The sequence below is a fragment of the Haliaeetus leucocephalus genome, unplaced genomic scaffold (assembly GCF_000737465.1).
Source record: "Haliaeetus leucocephalus isolate CR32 unplaced genomic scaffold, Haliaeetus_leucocephalus-4.0 Scaffold373, whole genome shotgun sequence".
Taxonomy (NCBI): domain Eukaryota; kingdom Metazoa; phylum Chordata; class Aves; order Accipitriformes; family Accipitridae; genus Haliaeetus; species Haliaeetus leucocephalus.
This window is the reverse complement of record NW_010972809.1, coordinates 2,781,115-2,804,101: the sequence shown is the minus strand read 5'-3', so window position 1 is coordinate 2,804,101 and position 22,987 is coordinate 2,781,115. Positions and strand designations below refer to the sequence as shown.

Sequence of the window (22,987 nt, the reverse complement as noted above, 5' to 3'; positions counted from 1 at the left end):
GCTTTTTAAAAAATTTAAAAAAAATTGCAACCCCCCCCCCCCCCCCCCCCCCCCCCCCCAGGATGATTGGGTTTTATTCAGTGTATTAAACGAGTCTGCTCTGGGGATGAATTAGAGTGCGTGCTGAAGAAGACCGTTGTCTGTTGAACTCTTACCCTCCTGTGTTCCTGTGAATGCAAGAAGGGAAGACATAATCTCATTGTTAAGGCAGCTGAATGTTGCTTTGGAGTTGATTCTCTGCCAAGGAGTGTGATGCTGGATAAGCCATTTACATCAATCTTTTAATAGTGGCCAGGTCAGCACTACTAATTTGTACGTAAATAGCTACAGTTGTCAGGTGGGTGATGAGTTGTGACTTGTGACCATCATAGCTCTTTGATCCAAATCTCCTAGTGTGCAGGATACTTTGTTCCCCCACTTGAAAATGTGGAAGAGGAGATGGGGAAATAAATATGTCTGTGGTTGCTAAAGTGTTCCTGTTGTAGCTGTTGCATTGTGTTCCTCATTCTATGTGTTCTCTTAGGAGTACACATGTGCATCTGCACCAAAGGCTGCTGGAAGCTGTATCCTTTGAATATTCAAAGAGTATGCAATGCTTAGTACTAGCAAGAATTGGGGTTTAGGTACTTTGAGGCTCTTCAGATCTTAATTTCTGACCTCCTCAGTTTACAGTCTGTAAAATGGGGGTAATATTCCTTCAGCTTATGGAACTGATGAAAACAGTGCTTGTGGACAGTCATGACGTTCTTGGTGCGAGCACCGCAGAAAAAGCAGTATCTCTTCATCTGGCTCTTTGTCTGCCTTTTCTCTGCTGAATTCAGTACTACGTCAGCTTTTCTTTTCTTCGCATTTTGTTTCACTTCATTTTACAGCTGGCAATGTAAGGGTGCTTGTCCTTGCCACATTGTTCAGCATTTACTGCAGTTTGCTTAGTTGCCGTGCATCTGTTGAGAAACAGGACTGTGGGTCAGTAACCCTTGAGGCACACAAGCTTGAATGAAACCCTTGAAAGCACACAAGCTTGAATGAGAATGATCAAGTTGGTAGGAACTTCTGGTTTTTGTTTCAGTGCAAATTTTGCATAAATGTGAACTATTTTAGTTGAGTTGGTAATTTTAACCAGTTTGTTAAATTGAAGTAAGATGCTTTTAGACTTAAATAAGAGCTCTACGTGGAAGAAGGGGAACAGGAGTGTGTCTTAGTGGGTGGAAGAGGGGACCAAGATAATTGCTCCATCCCGCCTTTCTTCCTCCTCTTCACCCATTTGAAAGTCTATGTTCCTTCCTCCCTCTTCTCTTCCCCTTCCAGCCTTACGAAGTGTAATGCTTACTTTGAACCACGGGGAAAATCAGGCTCGTGGGACCAGCGCAGTCTAGGTTGTGATCAGTGGACAATGTTGTCTAGATGGGCAAGGAGATGATCTCTTCATGGCCACCTCTGTCCTTCCCTTTATGCGATGGTAGGCCTGCCCAAACTGGTGCGATATACTGCAGCATGTGCATAAGTGGCCAGGATATGGCACCCAAGGGAGCCCAGCATGGTCAAAAGAGGCATAGGGCAGTGCTGGAGCAGGGAAAGAAAAGATAGTTGCCTTGCTGGCATTTTGTTCTTGGCAGTGGGCATGGGAAAGGGGGGGAGAATTGAGAGGGGAAGGTGGAGGGTGGGACTGGAGTGAGTAGAGAGAGCCAAAGAGGTTGTGAGAAGGGAGAAGGACTGGGGAAAGGTGCAGAAAATAGGTAGTCAGAAAGGGACAAGGGCTAGCTTCTCTGTGTAAGTTGTCTGGTGATTTGAGTGGGAGGAAGGGAAGAGGTAGCACAGGTTTTTATGTGTCGGGGTGGACCGAGGGCTCTAGAAACTCTCAGTACAGCCAGTGCCATCCCGCAAACCTGCCATTTGCATGTCTGCCTTTCCTGTCTGCACATCAGCTCAGTCTGGGCAGACCCTCTCTTCCAGGGCCATTTGCCTTAGCAGCAGGTGACATTGAGGCCTTTCTAGGAAAGAAATAAGGTTGTCTTATTTGCGGTAGCTTAATTTGCAAAGAGAGTACATATGGCTCTGAGATGAGATGTAGCATGCTGGAGCCCATCTTTATAGGCAGTAACGATGCTCCTCTCAAGCACAGGACACACTCAGTTTTCCTGTTGGAAAAAAACCCAGCTCAGTTGCCCAGAGCTGGTTCCAGCTGATGAGTAGTGTGGAAAAGTGGTGAATCAGGCTTCAAGCTCAGCTCCAGTGCTGGCAGGGGCAGCGCTGCTGGCGTCCAATTTACTAGCCAAAGTTTAGCCATCATTTTGCCTTGTAACTGACCATAAATTTCACACATTTGAAACATCATTTGTATTACAGCCAAGTAGAATTAATTTTGAGCACAGTGGAGGCTGTGTTTTTAATAAAAGGTCACGTTTATAAGTAATCAAGTAACACACACATAGTGGTGGCTCCTACTGGAAGGACGGAAACAGCAAATTATTGTTGTAGTCATAAGGAAGCTCATCAGGCAGTTCGGTGTTTAGTAACAGCATAGATAAGGCCTGATCCTGTAGGGTGCTGGATGCTCTCAGCTCCTTTTGATTTTTGACCGGTTTTTGAGGTACCCCAGCACTGCACAGAGTTGAGACCCTGAAATATTAAGCAAAGAGCAGAGTGTAGGAAATAAAGTACAAGAACAACTTGCTTGTTCTTAGTAATAGCTTTTGTTGCCCAAAAACTTGGATATGTTTATTTCTCGTTTGTGATATCCAGTTATAATAACTCCAGTGGTGGTCTCTGGCTTTATTGAATTTATAATATGTGCTGGCTTTGGATGTGCAGTTTCAAAGTCTTCTGCTGATATGAACCAGAATTTGTGCTCTGCTTGGTTCATGCTATGTCTTCTGTCACTGCAGTGCCTATATAAACACGGTTGATGGTATGTAGTAGCTTGGAGTGAGAGGCTGAGATAAAACCCCAGCTGTTTCTGAAGATACCGCCTGCTGCTATCAAGAGGTTCGGGTTAGCAATTTTAAGTGTTACAAGGACCTGTAGGACCTATGTTTTTGAACTGCTTTCCTGAAGAGAAGGTGGAAATGTACATGCCTGGCTATTTTAGGAATTGTTCTTTCTTGAGTGTGCTTATAGTTTATGAAATGCGAGCCCAGGGAATATGGATAATAAAGCTGAATTATTGTCCTTGAGTGTTTGTAGACTAAGGATACTGTGCATGAGTGAGTCGTGGCAAAAACTGAATTAGGTTTAAAATATCAGCAACAACAGAGAAAGGATGGCCCAACCAAGTGTCAGTCATGTCATTATAATTCTTAAGGGATTTGGGTACAGCTTAAGATTTGCCTTTTTCACTGACGTGGACACAACACACCAGGGAGGCAGTGGGCTTGCTCAAGTCACCAGCCAGCTTCCGCGATGCCTCCTGCTGACCAGTCCATGAAGAAATAGCTATCTGCCAAACAAGCTGTGTGTTTTATTTTGAAGGCCCGGTGGGCCCAACCCTTCCTGCCCAGCAGCCACGGCAGGCTCCATTCCTGCTTGGTGCCTGGCCTGGGAAGAGATTGCTTGCTGCCCCATGAGGGTGGTTCTTTGTAATTGGTTTGCAGGGAATGCTATGCGAGAGGATCTGGCTTTTTTTTTAATTGTTTGTTTTATTAAAGTTTGTTTATTAAAGCAAATGCTGGTCACAATGGAAACATGTTTTTTGAAGCCTGTGTATTGCCAAGAGAGCAGGGTAGAGCACTGATCAGGTTATTGCTTCCCCGGAATCAGAAGTACACATGCAGCTCTGCAGGCCCCATGGGTGGTGTCCCAGCGTCTCCTCTCCTCCCTCTTCCAGCTGAGCTCTGCCAGATCTGCTGTAGTGACGGCTCCCCACGGCTCTACAGGCAGGATGGTGAGGTGGGAGTCGCTCTGCCTGTGGTGTCTCCAAAAAACAAATGTTAGATCTATATTGCAGGCTGCAGGGGCACCCAAGCTAGCTTTGAACAAGCCAATTTGAGTACCTTTGGCAGTCTAGCTGACGTAGAGGGGTCTGGATGTGCTCATTTATCCCACTGAAAAGTATGATTGTTTGCCCTTAGATTACTTCTCTGCTAAATTAGGGCAGAAATCCAAGCCTGGCTCTAGTACCCAGGGCGGTTTAGCCAGCTTTGCAGCATACATGTACCCAGTCAGTTGTGTTCATTAATTAAAAAGTTTTAAAACTGCCAGTGTTGCCTGTAAATTAAAAATAATGCTTGTCATATTGAGTTCCTATACCATTCTCCTATGAGTTGACAGGAGAACATGACGCCTGCAGCTGTCATGAAAAGTGTGGGCAACAGCCCTAGTAGCCCTTTCTAGTAAGTTCGTGCCTGGTAATTTACGTATTTGTAACATAAACCGTAATATGTCATCTTGCCTATCTAGGCCAAGAGATGGCTTATCTTGTGAACCAGGGAAAATGAATTTTAAAACCAAGATAATCTTGTTTAGAATTTATGGCGTTTTGGAACTGGAGCATGTCATCACTATATAATTATATGTTTGTATGTTGTAGTTTCCCTGCATGGAGTGTAACACGAATAATCTCAGGCTTTCTTAGCAAACAGTCCAGGATAAGGGAATTGTGTGGATGAGGAAACAGCGTGGAACACACTTACTTACCAGTGAGTCAAAGACTGAAATTCCCTCTATAACCAGGAAAACTGTCTGGCAAGTTACATGCTCAGAGCTGCAGTGGTTTGTGTTTGTTGAAACACTTCTCAGTGAGACTGGTGTTATTCAGTCTCATGGCTAGGACTGGCTTTGGACAGCTGAGTGAAACAAATGTTCCTAGGGAGAAGCACGAACTGAAGGCGTGAGGTTAAAACAAAATATCCTTTGCTGGCCTGGAGAGAGGGTAGCTGAGTGGTGATTCTTAAATTTTGCTTGTGAGATCAGTGTTATAAGCCTTGAGCAATGTGTAGTTAGGTCTGTGTCTACAGGGACGAGTGTGTGTAGGTGCCAGTGTCGTTGTAGCCATAGCAGGGATTTCTGGTTGGTTTGTGACTTGGCTCAGTCTTGAAGTAGACACCCTTTGAACTGTTCTTTTTTTCTGTAGCTCTCTGTATTCCACTCTTGCTGGAGACCCAGACTTGGCAGCTCGCTGTGATCCAGCTGGATGAACTGAGATTTCTGAGGGGAAGATTTAGGATGGACTTTTCTACTTAGGAGAATTCATCAGTGTCCCGTTGCTCATTGTCCTGCGTGCTGCAGGCTGCTACGCTGAAGAAATGTTCTTGCAGGGCTCTTCCGTTGCCAATCCTCAGATCGCAGGTGGGAGTCTCCGCCGACTGCAGGGTCCACCATCAGCCAGGGACTTCACAGTGCCCAGGGTTCAGGTGTTTCCTCCTCAGCCTTTTGTGTTGCCAGTGGAGAGAGAATTCCTCACCCCTTCTGTGGCAGATGTGTTTTGGGACAGTAAGGATGTGCGAGATAAACAGGATGGGTTGCTAAGCAATTCTGTGTTGGGCGATTGTCACCATATCAACTGACTGAGAATGGCCAGTGGCTGAAGACTGCTGTCTGTCACCACCTGCCCTTTGCCACCCATGGGTTTCTGGCTTGCCCTTTTCTATTTTGCTTCCAGTCTGCCCACTTAAAGAAGAAGCTATCTGAAGAGACCTGCACTACTGGTTATTTGATGCAGATTTTGCTAAAATGCACTGACACATACATGTAGTTCTGGCTGGTGGTAGTTGTGCATGAATAAACATAACTACCCGTGGCTGTGATGTGGTATCAAGCTACTGTAGATGTAAAGCATGCTTTTTAATAACTGTGTATGGTGAAATGGTTATAAATGCATGACTATGCAGTGTAGACAGGGTCTGATATATCACTCATTCGTACATTTGTAATTAATTGTAAGAACAAGATTGTTCTTTGCATGTGTTCTTTCTTTGCTGCCAAGCGCGACAGAGAACTATAACGATCTTATACCTTAAGCTTGTAATAAAACATTGTTGGTAACCTAGCAAAGAAATTTCTTAATTAAGTTTGCTACACAAAATCCCATAATGCTTTCTAAGATTTTTTTTTTTTTTTGCTAGGACTCCTTAATGACTTTTACCTCTGAATATAATCAAAAACAAAATTTCTGATGTTTAAGAAACATTTCTGCATATTTTTTCCATCTGGATATAATGGAGCATAATTTAAGACTATGGGCAGAGGAGGGGGTAAATGATGCATGTAATGATTGTTTTAACATTTACAAGAAAATAATTTATTTAAATTGGATTAAGCCTTAATATTATCACACTTTTCTACCTGATTTAACATGGGAGTTGGGGGGGGGGAGAAGGCGATTTCATGGTGAAGTGTTTTAAGTATTTAATATTTTCTTTTCTTTTTGATCATCCAGGCATCCTGCCCCACAGCCATGTAAATTTTCCTTCATACAAATGTTCATTGCTGTCTTTTACATTCCTCTGCTGACAGTGAAGAGGTCATGCTAAATCAAACTGATGAAGAAACTGGACATCATCTTTACCCAGGATGCCCAAATTAACTCTACCAAAACAAGAGGTGGGGGAACAGCAAAGAATAATTTGTTTTTGTATATTACTGTTTTTAAGTACTCCATGTTGGTATCTCTGGTATACATATGCAGAGTGAGCCAAAGAAGTAAGTACCTGCTTAGGACATGAGACCTCAGGGGCTTGTGGCTTTTTTCTATCCCCAGCAGTTTTCCTACCAGCCTAATTATTTCTGCTGAGAATGGGTCTCCAAGTCCAAACTTTATCATCTTCATCTAATTCTTTTCCCCGCTCCAGGAGAGGAATCAAGTGTGATAAATTCTGTATCCCAGCTTTGAGTCTACTGATTGAAGTGTTTTGTTTATAATAGATGCTGTTCTGATGAGGAAAAAAAAACCCTCCTACAGCCAAAGGAGCTCCATTAGTGGCAGAACCAGCAGAGCCTGGTTTTCCATAGGTCGATGTCTCATGGTTTCATAGTGAATTACAATTGTCTCTTTTTTTTCCTACAGTGGGGTCATTTGTTAGGTCTCTCCCATGTGGATTCTTTAATGTTTCATAAAGTTTAAATTCACGTTGCAGCTTTTTTTTTTTTTTTTTACAGTTAGGACACATTTAGAATCTCTTTCTTCTCCTAGCTATTTATTTTTTACAAAGAATGCGGGCATTTGAGACCTCTGTATCTTTACTGCATTTTGTTGAAATAGAAAAAAAATTAACTAGAAACGCAGTCTGTGACTACACAAACTTCAGTGTCCTAGCAAACCAAGCAAAAATGGTAGCATTTGCTAAGTACATTGCCTGGTTTGGGTCTGTATTTAAGTTCATACCTTCTCGGAGAAGTAAGTTTGGATTACTAGTTAGTCCTGTTCATCCAGTAGAGCTACTGTCATCAATGGAAGATGTTCTGGCTTTATGAAGCATCAAAGAACAATTATGTAAATTCCTATTAAAATGACAAATTTCCCTCCAGTCCCATTTCCATTAGAGTCAATTGTAAGTCACTCATCACCTTCAAGAGGAGCTAGATTTACTTTTACAACTGTAATCAGTCCTCAGAGATTGGGGCAGGCTTATTGTCACTAACATACTGTTAATCACTGCTATGTAAACGAGAAAAGATTTCTTCCCAATTCCAGTTTCAGTTCACAAAACTGGGGGGGGTGGGGGGTGAAATCTCATATTTGTAAATTGAGCAATTTACCTCTGTGTATTATGGTGATATAACACACATGGAATTCCATGATACCTTTTTTTCTGTAATGGATTCACTTTTAAAACTTAAAAGTACACTTCAGATAAATGGAAGGTTAAATTCTAAACACATTCTTAGTGTGTGCATAAGCTTCTGTTTACTTGGGAAGTATAATATCAGTAGAGTACTTCTCACTTTAAAGTTTATGATTTTTTTTTTTCTCCTCCTTAATTCTTTGAGGTGTCAGTACTGAGAAAGATGAATCATTTATTAGTGGGAGGCCTGACACATGATGAAATCACTATCTGACACTTCAATGACTTCCAGTGTTGTTCTGTGAACATTCAGCAAAGCGCAGATGATGTGATGTTGCAGTTCTGTGGGTAGTGTTTTCTTTTTTTTTTTTTTTTTTTTTTTTTTTTTGCAAATGGATGAAATGCTTTATCATCATAGTGTGTGAGAACTTCCCCATTTGGTATGAATAGCCTTTGCCTATTATTAAGAGTGATTCAGAAGCTCTGATGTAGGGAAAAAATAGAACACATCTGCAACTGGCAGAGAATATCTTTATATTTCTTCTGAGAATCAGTGAAAAAGCAGAACTCAATCCACTTTTTTGGGGGGAGGTGGGGTGGAGTGGGGAGTGGTGGTGGAAACGGATAACATTCTTGACTTGAGTGTTAATACTGTTTGGAGCATTATCCTTATAACAGAGCCTGCAAATCTCCATTATGTTACAAATGAAGTAAGTGCACCTAAGGGGCAGTTCTGTGCTGGCCACTGGATTACCCCCTGAACAGGGCAGTGGTCTCAACCCAAAGACATTTAGCGTATAAATTGGCACCTGACAATAAAGCAATTAGCAATAAACAGCTGGCTGTTTGACAATAAGCTGAACAGTTTTTTACTTATTTTAAAAAAAGTAATTTTAGTTCTAGTGTTGTCTTCACTCCAGTAAGCAGTTCTGCAAGCATATAGGTTAGACATTTTGCTTTACTGAACTTACCCTTGACTACATCTTTCTCTCTTCCTTCTCCTTCTCTTCCCAATATAAATGTTTTCAATTTGCTTACCTCCCCACCCAGCAAACGTTGCAGTAGTTTGAAGCTATTAAGATATTTCCCTGCCTCACACAATTTCAAATCTGAGCAATGTTACTCCTGCTCCTTTCCCAAGCCACATCACTCAACCATTCAGATGTGCTGCTGTAAGTGAAATGTCACAGGCTGGGAACTTTTAGGTATAGACATGCTTCCCAGTACTAAGCCTGGCATTTAAAAGGTGGCTTCAGGGTTTTCTTCTAACTTAACTGGTTTCTCCCTTTGTTTCCTCAGAAGTTCAAGTGCTTTTTCCAGTGAATCCAGTCTTTCCTCTCTCATTCCTTGAACTTACGTTTTGTTTTTTCTCTCGATTGCTTTATATAGTCCTCATCACTCTGCTGTCTGAGCATCTCAGGTTCCTAATGTGTCTATCATCATAATACTTTGCAGAATGTACTCTTCACAGATGTATGTGGGTCCAGCAGAGCTAAATACTTGTGGAACTAAGGTGGTACAGGAAGACTGTGGAAGACCTGGTAATTAAACCCACCTTTCAAGTAAAGACACAAGGTATATCTTGTGGGATGTTCTCCCTCTCTAGTGGCTAATTTGCGTATCCTTGATTTTGCCCTCAAGAGTTTTGGCTCTAAACTATTCCACAGCTACTACTGGAAAGAAGCAGGTGACCTTTGGAGGTAGTAAAACTCTCTTAATTACATGTTTGCTGTTTGATATTGTGTGTTCCTCTCCATCTTTGTGCCAGCATGCACACATCAGATGTGATGATGTGTGCAAACAAGTCAGCAAGTACCAAACCTACTCAGGATCTGATGAAAAACCTGATAAACTTCAGAAAGGGCGAGAAATTATTTAAATTTCCAGTCCAGATAGATGTATCCCTTCCTTTACTATCTTTCCTTGACATTTCTTTACGTTCAAATAATCTGTCACATTGGGCTTGGATCCTGGTAGTTCATCACAGCTTCCCAGAGTGCCCTGGCTGTTGTGGGATGCTTGGCAGCTTGGCTTTGCCCCTGAGAGGGAGCTTCCCCCGGCTCAGCATGGAGGACTGCTCATCAATGCCTGTCCTGCCACAAGAATGGAGAAACTCCCTGTAGGCTTCACAAATCACATGAGGCCATTTCCACAAAACCCTGTGTTCAGGTGTGTCTGAGGAAAGGGCTACTGATACCAAGGGGAGGCTGCCCACCCCTTCTATCTGATGAGGAAGCTCTTTTTAGGACCACTCCCAAACTTGAGCTAGGCAGAAAGAGCTAGATCAGCACAAGCGGTTTAAATAGCAGGCGTTGGCTAGCCCAGCCTGTAGCGCGGTTCCAAGATGGTTTAAGCTGATCCAAACCAGAGCTGTTGCAGCCTGGCTTTGCATCATGAATATCCCCACCCCATCTCTTGCACCAGCGCTGGTGCTTGTTTGACTCCACAGGGAGCTGAACTGGCAGGGAAGTGTTATGGTTTTTCAATTTAGTTCTGTCTTTTCTGAACCAGTTCAATGTGGGACTAGACAAGCATCCTTGCTGGCACGGGAAAGGGCAGCAGCTGGGGATGGAGGAAGTGCGGCAGCCCCAGTTTAGATCGGATTAGACTGTCATGGAACCACGGTCTCATTTGGAGTAAACCCATGAGCATCTCTGGGAGATTTGAGGGGACAATTCCCCCAGGCAGGAGGAGGGGCATTGCGATAGTAATCTCTCCCTGTAGCGCAGCTGATCCAAAGAGAGTATTTGTCTGCAGTCTAAAAGAAATTACAGAAGGACTCTCAGAACACATTTAAAAGACCTAAAAGTTTGCTGTCATTGTTCTGTAAAACAAGTTAATTCAACATAGGCTTAAAAGATGTTTCTTTTGCTTCCATCCCTCCCCCGGCAGCCTGTCCCATCCTCTTTTTGCAAGCCATGAGATATCCTCCTGCCCTGGCCCTATTAGGTCATGGTGTGATGGGCACCCTGCCAAATGAAGCTGATCTTATAAGCTGCTACTGCCCTGGTTGTTGCTGGGACTGTTTGCATGATTTTTTAATTCACTTCTGTGGTGCCCTCATTTTTTTTTTCCTGCCCGAGATTGAAGTGGGAGTGTGTTTAGCTGTGAACTACACTGCTGCAAATTCATGATCTATTAGCACCTTTTCAAAGCTCCTCTGTTCTCTGAAGAATTAGAACACAGCTATAAAATATCTCTCAAGGCTATTGCACAGTGTCATTGTTTTGGGCTTTGTTTTTAAAATTGTTGCTAAGATAGGTTTGTTTGTGTGCTTGCTTGCTTTCTCCATGCTGTATTTAGATTTGAAAACAACAGCATCAGTAATAAGATACTGATGAACCTAAGGTAGATGTGACAGCGTTACGTGGATAGTGCATATACAATTTGTCAAAGCAGACGAAATAACCCCACCTTGGGCAATTTAAAAAAAAAATACACTACAGTACTTGTCAGGTCTGGGTGACTACTCCATAAACATATTACCTGCTGGCATACAAATATCACTTTGTATAAGGCAGTTGCGCAGTAAAAGAAACGGGAGAGGCGGGGCAAAAACACTGATCTTGCAGAGTTCTACAAAAAGCCAAGATCTCGGATAGAAAATTTTAAAATAAAAATCACCCTGATTCAGGGATAACTACATTTATGTGTGAACTATCCACAAGTTCAAGTTTGATTTGTATTTCTATTCTGATAAAATAAGCGATATTGTAATTTTTATTGGTATATTTTGGAGAATATATCTATTGTCATCGTTAGGGATACAAAATTAGGCTAGAAATAGACTCTTTTTCATTAACTCATTACAAAAATTTCAGGATTACTGCCACAGTTGGGATACACACTTTGGCAGGAATATCCAGCAATATGAAATGACTAAGAACTTCAGAATCAAAATTGAAAGCCTGAGTTACCACACAGTATCATTGTAGGTATAATCTTTATGTTAAACATATATATTAAGGTTTTTTTTCAAGATACATCCATGAATTTCTTAATTTATCTTTCATTGAAACAAGTAATGAAGGAATGGTAGAGAGCAGGTGAATTGTGCTAAGGTTCCACAATGCTTACCCATATACGTTTGTACATTTTTTTCTGAGGATGTGAAAAAGAAAACAATGGCTTTCATAATATACTCTTGCAAAAACATTATCACAGCTTTCAGCACAACCTCTGTGTGTTTGAAATACCAGTTTGCACACATTTGCACACACATTTGTATACAGAGCTATGAAAATTACATCTTAGAAATCAAAGGGGGCAGATGGAATCAAAATTATTTTAATAATAGCCAAAGCATGCAGTAAACTGTAAACCATAGTTTGTTAACCTCTGCAATCTTAAGTGGTTTTCTTTGCCATTTCACTGTTAGTTCCCAGGCACATGGGCATGCTTAGACCATGAGTCTACCACCTCCATCATTTATACTGTAGGAGTCTCCTGTTTTTTGACTACAGAAAGCAGAATCATCTACTGAAGTGTGGGAATAATGTAGGAGCACCCTATGTTGCCCTAGATTTTGTATGTTAATTCTAGGAATATGTTGATTTAACTTCATCGAGGCCTCCTGGAAGAGGAGCCATCCATACAGCCAACCATCCAAAAAAAAAAAAAAAAAAAGGCATAGGAAAGCATGACTTAAGATAAGGCATTCATTTGTCATGTGAGAGTTGTTAACACAATGGCAGCAAGCCTGGCCATGAGCACCTTGCCTTTGTCTCCTGCTGAGCCTTTGGGACTCCCTTAGCCGGAGGGATAAAAGCCCAGAAACTCACAAAAACAATTGAATTTGGCAGGATTGGAAATGTTCCCTTTCATAACATGAAGTAACAAGGTTCAGGAGTATGCTCTGGGTATATGAGGAAGTTCAGCAATACTGGTTAGCCATCAAAGGATTTTACAGAGAGAGGGCTTTGTGTAGGCTGTAATTTAAATTATTTGTGTAATTTCCAATTGTTGCAGTCAATGAAGCTTTTCAAGAAGGCTGTGCATCGGTGTATACTATAACTGAGTAAGAAAAAGGAAAAGCTTGGCTTTGGGGAAGGTTTTCATTCTGAGTTGGGGAAAAACACATTCTGGAATATCTTTGTCTATTGTATATTCTGTAATGCTGCACCTGCTAAATACGGAACCATTTCCACACCTGGCACGCCTTATAGTTTTAATATATGAAATACAGCCTCCAGTTGCCCACCTGGCAAGACGATGTGGAGCCAGAAGAACCAGGAAGCCTGGCATCCTTAGTCTCTGGCTAGAGTGTTTTGATGGGAAATCATTCTGTTAGAAAATTTCTATCAGTGCTTCTGGTTACAGAATCCAGAAACAGAACTGTAGGCTGACTAGTCAGGTTTGCTCTGCAGGACAAGAATGGCTAATGCACTGGACCTCTACATGTTACTTTTTGATGAGTAAAAGTTGAGAATTGGCTGGAAAGCAGATGTGTCATCCAGCAATTCTAACCAAAGTATTTTTCTTTTAATAAATGAAGTAACATCCAAATATATTCCAGAAGACTTTCCTTCTCCTTCTTTTCATGGATATACCTGCTTCTGAAAAGATGTATACCTTTTTCCCTGCTTCTAATTGATTTCTGGGGTGTAATTCCATATTATGGTATGCACAAGCATACAAAGAATGTTAGAAATGAGTAAGAGAAATTTCCATCACTTTTGAACAGACCTACAAAGAAGCTTTTTTTTCCTTAATAGCTTCTTATGTTTGTAATCTGAAAGTTGTGGTTCAGGGAAAGGTGCAGAGGCTCATGTTACAAAGCATCTCCTTTTTGCTGAGCAGTGTTAACAGACATTTTTGCTACCCAGTGCAAACTGACTACAGGAATTCTCCAGTGTGTTCCCATCTTCCCACATTATGGTCTCTGCCGCCTTTACTGTCAATGCATCTAGAAATTTCTAACAGGTCAATAATCCCTGAAAGAGAACATCCATTAGGTTAAAATGAGGACTTCCTGCTATGAAACACTGGCTTTTCATTGTAATGCAAAATCAAATACGATTCTTTCTGAACAAAGTAACTTCCATTTGCCAAAGACGAGTTCTTCCATCTCCATCACAATGTTGAAACATGCCATTAAAATGAAGAGATATAGTTGATATCCCCAGAAAATATTTAGACTGAGAGAGAGAGGTGAGATTAAAAAGAGTCAAAGTCTTTCAGTTTAGGTTCTGCAAGTTGTTGTTGGCCATACATATGCTGTTTATTCCAGAAGGGTACAGAGAAAATCTGCCCTGTGAGACTTCCTCTACAGTGGGCAAAAGACGTTTTTGAGAACCCTTTAGAAAGCTTAGGATCAGCAGTACATAGCATAAGCATAATGTGCTACAGGAAGGCAACAAGGAAAGTCAGGGCATGACGAAATTTCTTCAGCGGCCAAGGTTCAATAAAATTCTCCAGACAGTCTTAGACAGCAGACTGTTCTGTGCCACAGAGGAAGGAAAAATGGGGTTGTGGGATGTGGCAGTCTGAAGTGAGGGATAGTTCATCGGTGATCCCAAGAGTATGCAAATGCTCTCTTAAACCAAGTTCTTTTTTTGTGTGCCTGCATATTCATTGGCCTGGGCAATGTTGCACCCCTTTTTTTGATGGGGGTCGTGGAACGGATATATTTCTGGAAAAAGCTCTGTCTGTGATCAGATTTGCTGATGCCAGCCTGTGTGAGGATGGCAGTGCACGCAATAACAACCATTTTGGAAAATGAGGAGGAGATACCAGAGCTATGCAGACAAGAAGGGATTCTTGTTCTACAAGACAAAGTTTTATACACAGGGAGTAAATAAATGACTGGATGCAAAGCCTAAGCACAAAGCCACTCTTGTCACATTAAATTAAGTTGATTTTCATTTATGTCTTCAATCTAGCTATTGCTGGGCTCCAAACAGAATGCAAGAAGGATCTGGAATGTTGATCAAGCCCAAGGATAAAGCAACAAAGAAAATGGCCACCAGTTTAAATGCCATAGTTAAAATAATTGTCAATGAAATGCCCTATGTCTAAGACTTTCTGCCATGGTGATTAGCAGTTGTCTGTTCTTTGCTATTTGAAATATTTCTGTCCAAATTAATGATAGATAATTGTTTGTGGTCACACAATTATACTCACGATTTACCAGCATTGTGTTGGTATCAAGAAAAAGTGCAAGGTGATTTGACTACTTTTGAATGAAAGTATTCTGGAAAGTTGGGATGCTTTTTAAGTTTCTAATATACTATTTCTTTTTAATGAATGACAACAGCATTTCTAACAGAAGTTTACTTCCAGAAGGCATCAACAATTGCATGACCTTATTGACAAATACAAGGATTCTGTTAATTCTCAGTGCCAGTGGCTTCAATACATTTTCCTTGGGAAAAAAATCAACTCCAGGATAAAATGAATTTGCCTCCCAAACAATAAAATAGCTCAATTCAGGGCCTGGCTAACATAATTCTATATAGCAATTTACAATCCGTTGAATATTGGGCTGTAAATTTACTAAGAACCAGGAAGTGATTGGCTTGTAAACCTTAATAAAACAATAAAGCCTGGCTTTCTGCTAATGTGAGTTTAAAATTCTGCCCAGCTAAGCTTAGGACATACCTGAATGGGGAAACTAACTAACACAGCTATTATGGGACAAACCACTTTACAAAACAGTCTCCTGTATGGATGCTTTATTTGAGAGTAAATATTAAGTCCTATAACAGTTACTGTGTTTTATGAAGTGAGTAGTGATTCCAGAATAAACGCATTTTTAAAGAAACTGTAGAAGCTCATATGGTGAAGAATTTGGTAATGCCGGTCAGAGAACAGATTATATCCTGTGAGAAAGCTTAACTAGAGTTCAGGCTAACTTTCAGTAATGCATAATGTAAATCAGGTTAAAAACAAACCCAAAATCAACACTAAAAAAGGTGTAGTAAAAACTTTTCTTTATTTTGCATGATTTTTAGCAAGGTAATTCCTTGTATACTTCCCATTGTTGTTAATGGGAGTTTCCTATGTGCATCAAAGGAAGAATATCCCTTTAAATGCTTGCTATTGATTTGCGCTCAGAAGTCCAATTGACTGCTTTGGTGGGAGTTCCCTATGCTGATCAATGCCAGTATCAAGTTAATAAATAATTCACTTAACAAAACTGCATTAAGATAATGCTAAAGGTTTGCAAAAACCCTGTAAAGGAAAGATTTCTCACATTCCTAACTAACTGCTTGGAGTCAGGTTTAACTTGGTGAAAGTGAATGGAGCTCCAGAAATATTGCTGCACGGTCTTCAACAGAAGTTACTCACTTATTTCCTGTCTTAACTTCCCAATGAGGTAGGCGAGTAGGTGTTAATAGTTGGAATATCACCTTGTAGATTTTTTTTTCTTCTTTTTTCTGTCAGGGTTGGTTGGAAGATTGAGGTTAGACGTGATCTCTAATAGTCACCTGGAGCAGGTTGCCCAGGACTCTGTCCAGATGGCTTTTAATCTTCTTTACCCTGGAGATAGATATACGTAACTGGCACTGACCTTCTGGCAAGAAAACTTTAGCATATCGATCTTTGAAGCTTATGTCCACTGCTCCCATTTTACCAGAAGGTTGTTGGAACATTGCACAGATTTCTGGAGTATGCTTTTTCATAACACTCTTGTCCTCCCAGGTTCTGGGTCTTACGGGTCTTGGCAAAAGGGTCCGTGCTATCACCTCTGAGTACAGCTTTGGGGCCTACACTCACGTTGTTAATAACTTCACATTTTGCTAGCTGATTGTCTCTCCATTCAGAGACTCCAGAAGGAAGTTAAGTGGGGAGTTAACCCGGACGCATTTTACCTCTTAACCAAAATATCCTTGGGGATTCATTTGAGTACTGATGTGCTTAAATTGTGTCTTTTTCCTGTATTCCTTTTAGTATATTGCAACCTTTGGAGAGCCAAACACTTTTCTGAAAACCAAACACTTCTAAAGAACAAGTCATCATTTGTAAGTATGATCTTAACTAAGACTTCCCAGCTTTACCCCTTTATAGCCTGATAAATGTATATATAACATTTATTTGAACTCTCTAGAGACAGAAAGAGAAAAAGACAAAATCCTGCTAACCTGTCTAGGAGACTTAACTGTGCTGCTTCACTTAAACCCCTCTAGTCTTGGGCAGTCATCTAAATGACATGTAAATAACTGTCATCTCAGGACCTTTAGCAAGGTTCAGTGCTTTGTATTTGACTTAGTAGAAGATTTTAGTGACTAGTATGAAGTCACAGGACAGAGCCACAGATATATAGTTACACATTCAAAAGACTCTATTAAAGGCCTTTTACTTTGCTGTGAATTTACAATTTGAGAATTTCCAAGAGAGTGTATTTTCTGAGACAAATTTCATTGCCTTAGGATAGTTTTAATTTTTTTTTCTTTAATGTGATTTGTCATGGTAGAACCTAGACATTTTCCATGTGGGTTTACTCTGTGCTTTCTGTGGCCTGCAAGGAATTAGTTTTAATTAATATGACTGGCAAATGCATTGTTGAAATAGTCGTTGTGGCAGGCATGCCTTTGTGTTAACAGTTGGGTTAAACATCCCCTTTATCAGAGCTATTAGCACCTAATATTACTGTCTGATTAAAGATCATTCAGCAGATTATCCAGTCCCAATGCTTTCACAGACCCCCAGACAGGTGCTCAAATAAGAAATTATGTTAAGTAAATTAGCACTAGTATTGCATTGTTCATGGCTTTGTCTGGGCTGCAGAAAAGGAAGAAGTTACTGGGCTGTTTGGGTATTTTTTTTTGTCCTTGTAAGCAGCAGGTTAACTTGTACAATCCCTGTAGATTTACATTGCAAAAAAGGCAAGATCAGCACTAAGGCCTTTGTCCTATAGTTGACCTGACCATCCTATCTCATCAAAGAGTACTCTGCCTTTCCTCCACCCAGGTTGGTTAGGAGGATAGGTGTGCTTTTACACTAAAAACATTATATATCTGGGTTTTTTTGACAGTGGAAGCAGCATGTAATGTAGACAGTCTATCCTGTGTCTCTAGAAATGCATTTTATTTTAAATTCATGCATTTAGACTGGGCTCATAGGTAAACTGGAAATGCGTAACTTAAGAAGGCAGGAAATCCCACAAGAGTTCACAGAGCATAGCTTCACTGACAGTTCACTTTTTAATGGGTGAAATGAAGCTTTGACATTAATGAGCGCAGGCCCCCTGACTTCAGTGGAATTTTGCATCCGTATACCAGTCAGATTTCTGGCTCAATTGTGTTGGATGGCAATTTATAGTACCTTTCATGTCCCCCTGAAAAGCTATGTGTCCTGTGTAGCCTGGGGACTGTTTCTGACAACAAGGCTGCAGAGCAGAAAATAGTGGGCTGTTGACAGACAAGACCCCAAAGTTTTTGTGTGCCTTGAAACAGGAGCAGTGTGTCTTGTCCCTGTTGATTTCTGTTAACTTTGAAAGGGCCAAGAGTTTAATATAAGTAGGTGGAATGAGAACTAGTCCGTAAGTAGGACTAGTATTACTGTAAGAACTATCAGAGCAGTGCTCATTGTAGGATAAGGAATTTTCTTGGGCATCTATGAAAGAAACACAACAAAATAAGCACTATTTATTGTTGAAGTGTTATTCTTTGTTTGCTGTTCTCTTTGGAGAGGGTGTCAAAAGGACACGCTGGTGTCAAGTGGATTTGGATGTGTGCTACCTCACATTGCTTAAAAATGTGCACTAAAAAAAATCTCAGACTGTGTCTGGTTAGATGGAGGTGAGTGTTTAAGATGCCTGGGGACTCTGACAAAAAAAAAGGAGCTAGCTTGGAGCTTCTAGTTCAGTCTTGCTCTAAATAGACTGCCTCTTAGGTTAGAAAGTGGTGACATGTAAAAGGAGCTTTAGAGATGCAGCACAACATTATGAGACAAACCCCCTCTCCCCCCACCGCCAAACCCCTGAAGCATCACACTCTGTAAAAGATGCATTAGGTTTATCAATAGACCTTTCTTTATTCAACTGTGCTGCAATTCCTTTTGGGAAAAATTGGATTTTCATCAAAGACACAGAAGACTATAAAATTGGAAGCAGATGTGAGGTTGGATTGGATAGCTCTATGGCTGTTTCTTTTGTGGAAGCACTTTTGAACAAACCCAGCCTTATGTGCTCCTTGCTGTCTTGCCCCATGTAACTCTCTTGCCTGCTTTTTACATTTTCCAGAGAACCAGGAGGTGCAGTGTGACTAACTGATGTAAATGTAAACTTCTTCCCTATCACGTCATCTATCTCTTGATTTTCCATCTGTTCCTGTATTCTTTGGAATATATGTTTAAACAATAACCTCAATATTTTGCATTGTTAACAAAATACAAAAAAATACAGGCAGGGCTCTGCGCATAGAGGCTGAATTTAGTCATGGTTACTAGCACTTTTGCTGGCCTGGATGGAGTTTATACCTGGCTGGTATATGATACCTTAATTTATTGGCATGTTTTAATTTGTTGAACACGAGCTTAGATCTCATTTACTTAGAGAAAGGTCTGTCTTCTGGCATATTGATGGTGTTATTAATGTAATTGATGAAGTGGGAGGAGGAGTACAATTTTAAAGATTATTAAATTTTTGGGGGTGCATTTTTATTCAGTGTCTTTGGTGCCACATGCTATGTGCTGCAATGAAAAGGGGAGCCAAGCAACAGGATTTACAACGTTGTTTATCTGTTGGTGATGTTTCCTCAGTTCTGATCTACAGCAGAACTGAGCCTGGGCCCAGTGAAGTACGGTTTCAAATCCACAGCTTGCCCAGAATTCATGAGGGCTTACCCAGCTTGATCCAAGACTTTATAATGCTTAGCTGTGCATTTTGTACCCGCTGTATGTGGACATCCAGTCTCTTGGGAGTTAATTTTTTCCCAGCACAGGGTAGTACCTTACGAAGAGTCCCTGGTGCTATTGCATTTGCTCCTGAGGGCAGCGTGGCAGCTGCTCCATTGCGAGCCTTCGATTAGATGCACTGATGACTTGGTGCAGAAATGCTGTGCTCACGCAGGGCAGGGGTAATAGCCACGAGCCTGGAGGACCAGTCTGTGTCACTCAAGAGTAACGACAGGGCAGGTTCTCCACTTCAGTGCTCCAAGAACTGACATTTTGGCTCATCCTTTCACTTTAGCCTCCCATTACACAGCTATGCATGCTTTCACTTCCTAGGTCTTCTCCCCATACTCCCTCTATATCATCCCCCCACTTAGCAAAGACCTGCTCAACTACCTCCTCAGTCCACCTATCCTCTATGTGCTGTGCCTACCCCTTCTGTGTCTTTTATGAGCTCCACTTCTTCCACAGGGTCAGCCTCACTTTGGCTGGCTTGTCTTCTTGATTTTCTCACTCCTGGTGCTAAGCAGAGTTGATGGAACGGGAAGAAAGAAAGTGGCAGGGATTGCTAAATCTGAACATCTCTCCTGCTAAGCTTGGAGCAGCACTGAAGTTAGTTTAAACAAGAGAAGTAATTAACATGCCTTTTTTTAATGGTAGAATGGCCTGTCTGAGATATCAAAGTGTGGAATTCAGACCCTGAGATTTAACTATGGAAAATCACAGGTGGGAGAGTGAAATGGCAAGTTTTTGATAAAAAAAGTTACTTAAAATGTTCCTTATGCAAATGCAGATCAATACTTTTCTGGAATAGTTGCACATGAAGTGGGATTGTTTTTTGAAAAGTAATTGTGTGTAAACCAGGAGATCAGAATTCAGCCATTACAATGCAAAAGAGAAGAGACCAATTCAGCCCGTGGATGAAGCTACTTGTGTGAGGCTGAGCCCACCATTTAAAAGCGCACAGTTCACAGCAGAAGATCTTCCTGACTGTGGGGTCACTTCTTGAATCTCCACAGCTCACCATACGTAATACTGCACAGATTAACTGTGGACTTAAGTGGCACTCCCCAAAATTTTGTAGAACAGGTCAGGATCCAGATTCTGTTCTCAACCTCACCTGCAGTTTCTGTCTCATAAAACAGATAAAAATTGGGGTGTAGATGTACTTTTCCAGAAATACAGGGTTACCATGAATCTCTGGCTCTTTTCTGAACTATTAACAATGAATCACTGTTTTTTTACAAGTCTCAATGCATTCACCATATGCCAGGTGTCGCAAGAGCATGAGAACATGTACCAATTTGAAACTGGCTCAACAGCTTCACACTGGCATCCCTACTTGGTAGTAGGAGTCTTGAGAAGGAACTACTTGAGTTTAACCTTCCTAGTATGGATAAGATACTGTCATCTTCTTGAGCATAATTATCTTTCCACCCCCACCATCTCATCCTTTCTATATTTCCTAGTAGGAGGATCAAAAGAAAGTTACTTAACTGCAGCATTCATCAGATAATCCAAAGGAGACATTAATCTGGAAGACAGTATTACCAAATAATTAATTCATGGGTTAATTCTATCCTTATTTATCTGATTTTCTTATGATTGTGAGTGTGGGTTTCTCAGCCTAAATCCTAGTACAAAGGACTCCCTGCTTGAGGAGAGTGGTCCTGGAGGTGAACAAAGAGAGAGGAAGAAAATGTGTGTCTTCTTCAGGACACTTGCTATCTACCGATAAGTTTTAAGGGTAGTTATTATTCTCGGCATTAAGATAATACTTGGTGAGTTGCTGAAAAGCTGAAGAACCAGTAAGCAGAAAACTGTCCTAATTTTGTATATACATGCATAGTTACTCAGGAAAGGTTTGCACTGAGGCTTACTTCCTTATTCTGGAATTATTACATTTTTTTTCTATTTCTCATGTCATCTCCATCTTTTGATTGTTCCAGGTGACCACTGATAGGCCACTAGAAAAGCGAATCTGTCTTTTCATCAGTGCATTTTCCCATGTGATGCTCTGACAGTACCAGTGCTATCGGTGGGTATGTACCAAATGCAAACAGACCATATAGAGGAGAATCACCATGGAAAGAAGTCAGCCTGTGAGCAATGGGACTAATAAAATGCAGTTTCCGTTGACTTGGTGTCCTTTGTGCCTTCCCCTTCACGGTGTTGACCTTTCTCCATTTCTTTTATGGTATGCCATTCTGTAAAGAGCAGCATGCACATTGACTAGCTCAGCGCTGTGCATGCCCAGTACTAGCTGGGCAATTGGTTGCTGCCAACTGTAGCAGCTGAGCTCTGCCTGCTTTTCCCTCAGAGCAATCACTAATTTGGGTTGGCCAACAGCTCAGAAAGTTTTCTGAGGGGGAGGTTGGGGGAGAGGGAGGGAGTGGGAAGAGGTAAGCAGATGGAAAGTGGCACATAGCACAATCATTTAAGCCTCATTGTGTACAAAACTAAGCTGTAAATGGCTGCCGGTGATTACCATTAATGAAAGTTTATCCAGAATGCAGCAATAAGTTGTCAAAGGTGTGACTGTACCAGTGATACATTTGGGCTGTGTGGCAGTGGCCTCTCCCTCCCACCCCCATGCTTTAAATGCAATTCCAGTAACTTTCAGAATCTTTTTGTCAGCAATTGTAATCCTGGCCAAACTGGGCTCATCATCCAAAGTCCATTTAATTCCTTGCAAGAGGTCGAGATTGATGCGTGTTGAATACTAGCTCTCTTTCTGTATCTTTACAAATATGGGCATCATATGTTTTACCTTGAAATGCTTCTTTCATACAGACTTCCACAGGCTGTTCACCCTATCTGGGAGATTACACGAGGGAGATGATGTAATAGTTGTACTCTGTTAGCCAGTTTCCGAACATTTTGCAACTGACAGTTTTATCTTTAAAAATATACTGTCTTTTTTTATTAGAAATGATAAGGATATGTCTTATTTTATATATGTGGTATCTAGAAGCTCTAGATAGGTCAGAGATACACACATCTGAGTTTATGGCCATTCAAGTAGATGTATGCTGTAAGTTGTGGTATGGATTGGGTGTCTAGAGAGGAAATGGTACCTCATTATCCCTAAGCACCTTAGCCAAGAATTACATTTTATTTACACTTTGTTGTGATCTATGTTGAAATCCAAGTTGTAATATATTGTGCAGTACAATGGAAGATACTGAGTAAATAAGGAGAAATTTCATCCTGAAGGAAGGCAACATTTTAAAATTTGTGCCTAAAATTAGGCCAATAAATTATACTCTTCTGGGCAGCTGAGCACCTGCCAGTCACTTCAAGTCAATTGGACCCACAGATGCTGCTCCTGGAGGAAAATTGGCCAATGGTAGTTACTGCTGTGAAAATAGCCATAAGCTTGAAAATGAAATGAAATGTTTATTAACATTTTTATCCTTTAGCTGGATATTGTT

The 22,987-nt window shown here is 41.0% G+C and overlaps 1 long non-coding RNA gene across 2 annotated transcripts in view; it reads left to right on the top strand.

The window, feature by feature from the left end:
- The window catches only part of LOC104835281, a 25,947-nt gene extending 4,325 nt beyond the window's left edge, over positions 1-21,622 (top strand). For both annotated transcript variants that reach the window (XR_774719.1, XR_774718.1), the window contains 3 exons: positions 6,374-6,537; positions 16,611-16,681; positions 21,503-21,622. This is a non-coding gene — a long non-coding RNA (uncharacterized LOC104835281). The remainder of the gene's footprint in view (positions 1-6,373; positions 6,538-16,610; positions 16,682-21,502) is intronic.
- The last annotated feature ends 1,365 nt before the right edge of the window (positions 21,623-22,987 follow it).